We start from the raw sequence: 5,000 nt of genomic DNA on the forward strand, positions 1-5,000 counted from the left end.
GCGCACGTTAAATGTCAAAGCAGCACCGCCCTGATATGGCCCTTCGTGGTCGGCTGGGCGTTAAGCAAACAAATAAACAAACAAACTCTAAGCGTCTCTCTAAGTATACCTCATCATTTGTTTAGATTTTCACACGCAATGTATACAATACGACTCTGTTTCAAATACTTGTATTTTGAATGACTGAGCTTTTTCTTTTTAGAAATTTTATACGAGAAAATTCGATTTATTTTTTTCTCTTTTTAAGGATATAGAAAAACGCCCACTGCACAGAATGTAGCACCCCCGCGGGTTAGGGGGAAGAATTTACCCGATGCTCCCCAGCATGTCGTAAGAGGCGACTAACGGATTCTGTTTCTCCTTTTACCCTTGTTAAGTGTTTCTTGTATAGAATATACTTTTTGTAAAGATTTTAGTCAAGCAGTATGTAAGAAATGTGAAGTCCTTTGTACTGGAAACTTGCATTCTCCCAGTAAGGTAATACATTGTACTACGTTGCAAGCCCCTGGAGCAAATTTTTGATTAGTGCTTTTGTGAACAAGAAACAATTGACAAGTGGCTCTATCCCATCTCCCTCCTTTCCCCGTCGCGATATAACCTTCGTGGTTGAAAACGACGTTAAACACCAAATAAAGAAAGAAAGAAAGAAAGTATTCCAAGTAAAAGGATGCTTTTATTACACGTTAAATGAATCTTCCTCCAGGTGAAAGGATGCCCTTATTACATGTAAACATATGGTCTTATTACACGTTGAATTAATCTTATTACATGTGAATAAAAAAAACCAAGAAAGGTAGGTTGTTGGAACGTTTGTTATTGACAAAACAATACATTCACAAATATATCGACCCAACGGTCTTTTAAGTGCACAGACAAACATTAACGAAAACTTATCTGGCTGATTTTTCCTTCCGCATTACATTATAATAAATAACTGAAAAACTTATTACATGTGAAAAGATGCTCTTGTTCAAATTGAAAGAATGCTCTTATTCCATGGGGAAGTCTGTGCAGACCTGTGGCGAGCGATATGACCAAGTAGGTGGAAAGGACGGTACTTATAACATGCACTGCTCACACAAGTGAAGACATCTTTGATATCGTGACCATTTGGGTCAGCAATCTACATTATCTGAGTCACTTGATAAAGGCTACTCGACTGACTAAGCAGGTTATTGTACTTTAATACAATACACTGCAATGCAATGTAATGCAATGCGATGTCACACAATAGAACGCTACGCTACGCAACACAATACAATACAACACAACACAATACAACACAACACAGCATAATACAATAGAGCACCATGCAATACAATACAATGAAACACAATCCAATTCAATAAAATACAAAATAATTGTCTATTATGTAGGTAGAAACAAAAGTATGTCTTTTGTTCGTCAAATATACAACTAATATGCACACAATTAAAAAAGTGAAGTACACACATCGCATATACACAGCATAAGGAAAGAAGACAAAAAGGAACAAATTAGATACATTTTTGTCACGAAAAGTTCAAATAAATTGTTGAAATGAAATTTACTGGGAGCAGAAACTGACTTTTGTTGACTTGTCCTTTTCGTTACCTGAAATACTTTGCCAGGTTGATTGCCAGTACCTATTGTATACGTCACTTTCTTATGCCAAAATATTTTGTCAGAATAAAAGCTCACGTGTGGTGTTCACGTGTGTGTGTGATAGACAGACCGACAGACACACAGACAGACATACAGACAGAGAGACAGACGAACAGTTAAACCAATAGAAAGAAAACAACTCAGATGTTGCTGAACATGATCGCGGGACAGTATTTTGATAGTTTTCAGAAGAAGAAAAATTAACGAAAAACGTTAAAAAAAAGAAAGAAAGAAAGGAATACACCTGATTTCTAATATGCGACGAGTGGAACTTAATTAGCACCAACATAGAACGACGAATACTCGACAACCTAAAATGATATAAACGTAATCCGCAAATCCCTCCGCCCCCGCCCCAGCACGAACACCATCACACCCTCCCCACACACACCCACAAAGTAGAGAAACAAAGAAACGGACGTGAAAATATACAATGACACGGATTTGGAATCATAATTATAAGATCAGTCAGAGATATAAAATTTAAAACAAATTAAATAGCACAAAAAAACGAACGAATCGGTCTCTAATCGACCAACGAACGCAGCAACGAGTACACAGATGAAAACAAATCACACGCAGATAAACAGACACACTGGGAGGAGGATGATGATGATGGAACTTTATTTGTCAAGGATAGAGGTTTAAGGCTACGCCTTTTCTTACAACCGGTCCTTATTTCTAATACAGATGTCTAATAAATGACAAACAAGTAAAAACAACCGGACAAATAAGCAAATTAAACGAACAAACAAGCAAACAAACAACCGGACAAATAAGCAAACTAAACGAATAGTTTAGGAGACGGGGAAGGAGTGGGGGGGGGGGGGGGGGAACATTTCAAAAACTTAAGCACATAAACATCGGAATACCAAGTTGTAGATATGGGAGCTTTTAAACAACAACAACAACAACAAATGAAGCACAGTTAAATAGATAACTGCAAAAACAAGAAAACGGTTTCAAACGAACAAAAAGTCACATTTACAAGGAAAAAAGGGCGTATATACTCACAATATATGTTCAAAAGGTTTCACCCTTACGATCCACGCCTCAGCTGCAGCGGCAGTGATATGAGATTGCTGTCTGAAGTACACTAATCTTTATATCACCCTCGTCCATTGTCTTTATATCACCCGGAGACAGTGTGATATCAACACTTTATCGGCCGCATTGCGAAATAGTGTGGATCGTTTTTCTTTCCCAATGTCTTTGTATTGCATGAACAGACTCGCAAGATAATAATGAATAGGTAGGTATAGGTAACTATGTACGATGTGGGAGTATAGATATTTTGGAACACTTGTTATCTTCTGTAAAAAAATTTTTTTTTAAAAAGAACACAGAATGCTTGAATGACGAGAACTGTGTTATGCAATCTTGACATAGCTGAATAGTGTGAACGTGAAAACGGGTTCTCGCCCCACCCACCCCACCGCCCATCTCTCCCTGTCGATAGTGTCGTGAATGCTAATGGGTGTCAACCATCTTTCATCTGTCTGACTGACTGCTTGCCAGTCTGTCTGTCTGTCTGTCTCTCCCTCATCCTTTCTCTCTTGCGCGCTCTTTTTCGGACTCTCGTTCTCACTCACCCCCTAAGCTCTCTGTCTGTCTATCTTTCTGTCTCTCTCTCTCTCTCTCTCTCTCTCTCTCTCTCTCTCTCTCTCTCTCTCTCTCTCTCTCTCCTCGTCTCTCTTCCCGCCTGTCTCTATTGCAGTCCGTCTGTCGTCTGTCTGTCGGTATGTCTGTCTCTGTCTCTGTCTCTGTCTCTGTCTCTCCTTCTTTCTCTCTCTCTCTCTCTCGCTCTCTTTCTCTCTTTCTCTCTCTCTCTCTCTCTCTCTCTCGCTCTCTCTCTCTCTCTCCCTCCCTCCCTCCCTCCCTCCCTCCATTGCACACCGGTACGACCGAACTAAGGTAACGTTAAATTACTGTTGTGCAGCGGGTTGAAAGAATACCCTATACCTCGGAGATATACCTTCACTCGGTCTCAACGACGTCACGTGACATGTTGTATGGTGGAAGAGAATGCTGTCGCTTATTTTCCTTTTGAGGATCGGGAACTTACAGGACAACCGCGGCTGTGCTTCCAAGTTTGGATAGTTCTTTCCGTGACTGAGCATAGTTTCAGTCTTACCGAACTCAGGGTGGAAAATAAGCGACAACATTCTCTTCCACCATATAACATGTCACGTGACGTCGTTGAGACCGAGTGAAGGTATATCTCCGAGGTATAGGGTATTCTTTCAACCCGCTGCACAACAGTAATTTATTGATACCTTAGTTCGGTCGTACCGGTGTGTAATACCTCCTCTCTCTCTCTCTCTCTCTCTCTCTCTCTCTCTCTCTCTCTCTCTCTCTCTCTCTCTCTCTCTCTCTCTCTCTCTCTCTCTCTCTCTCTCTCTCTCTCTCTCTCTCTCTCTCTCTCTCGCCACCCATTGCACACCGGTTCGACCGAAGCTAAGTTAAGTATAAACTCCTGTTGTGCAGCGGGTTAAAGAATTCCCTCATACCTCGGAGATATACCTTCACTCGCTCACAGCGACGTCACGTGACGGAAAGAATGTTATCACACCATTGAAATGACATTCTTTCCGTCCTCTATAGGCGACGAAATAGGTCAAATTTTGTGCACTTTTTAGTGGAAAATGCTTCGATGCCGGAGCGGGTACTGGACCCAGTGCCGTTGTAGTGCAAGTGCACTACAAAGGCACTGCACCCAGTGCCGATAAGCGACAGCATTCTGTTCCACCATCTAAAATGTCACGTGACGTCGCTGCGAGCGAGTGAAGGTATATCTCCGAGGTATGAGGGAATACTTTATCCCGCTGCACAACAGGAATTTATTTTTAACTTCTCTTCGGTCGTAGCGGTGTGTAATACCTCCACTCTCTCTCTCTTTCTCCCCGTCTCTCTCCTCGTCTCTCTCCCCGCCTGTCTCTAGTACTGTCGAGAGTTGAAAAGAAGCTCGTTTATATTGCTTATGCCACAACCCTCGTAAAATAAAATTTGATTTGATTTGATTTGATTTGATCTCTCTCTCTCTCTCTCTCTCTCTCTCTCTCTCTCTCTCTCTCTCTCTCTCTCTCTCTCTCTCTCTCTTCTCCCCGTCTCTCTCCTCGTCTCTCTCCCCGCCTGTCTCTAGTATTGTCCGTCTGTCGTCTGTCTGTCTGTATGTCTGTCTCTGTCTCTCTGTCTCTCTGTCTCTCTCTCTCTCTCCCTCTCTCCTCCCTCTCTCTCTCTCTCTCTTTCTCTCCCTCTCTTTCTTTCGCTACTCCCCCTTCCCGTCCCCGTTGATGTCCTCATCCGTGGCTGCCTGTCGGTTGATCTGTGTTCTCGTTTGCGTCTGTATCTGTACC

The 5,000-nt window shown here is 41.9% G+C and overlaps 1 protein-coding gene and 1 long non-coding RNA gene across 2 annotated transcripts in view; one reads left to right on the forward strand and one right to left on the reverse strand.

The window, feature by feature from the left end:
• LOC138979956 (cornifelin homolog B-like) overlaps positions 1-2,817 on the reverse strand; it is an 11,551-nt gene extending 8,734 nt beyond the window's left edge. Inside the window, exon 1 of the mRNA XM_070352724.1 lies at positions 2,659-2,817. The gene's annotated coding sequence lies outside the window, so the exon portion shown is untranslated. The remainder of the gene's footprint in view (positions 1-2,658) is intronic.
• Positions 1-5,000, forward strand: part of LOC138979973 (uncharacterized) — a 326,270-nt gene that overhangs the window by 29,920 nt on the left and 291,350 nt on the right. The window lies entirely within an intron of this gene.

The sequence above is a fragment of the Littorina saxatilis genome, linkage group LG11 (assembly GCF_037325665.1).
Source record: "Littorina saxatilis isolate snail1 linkage group LG11, US_GU_Lsax_2.0, whole genome shotgun sequence".
NCBI lineage: Eukaryota > Metazoa > Mollusca > Gastropoda > Littorinimorpha > Littorinidae > Littorina > Littorina saxatilis.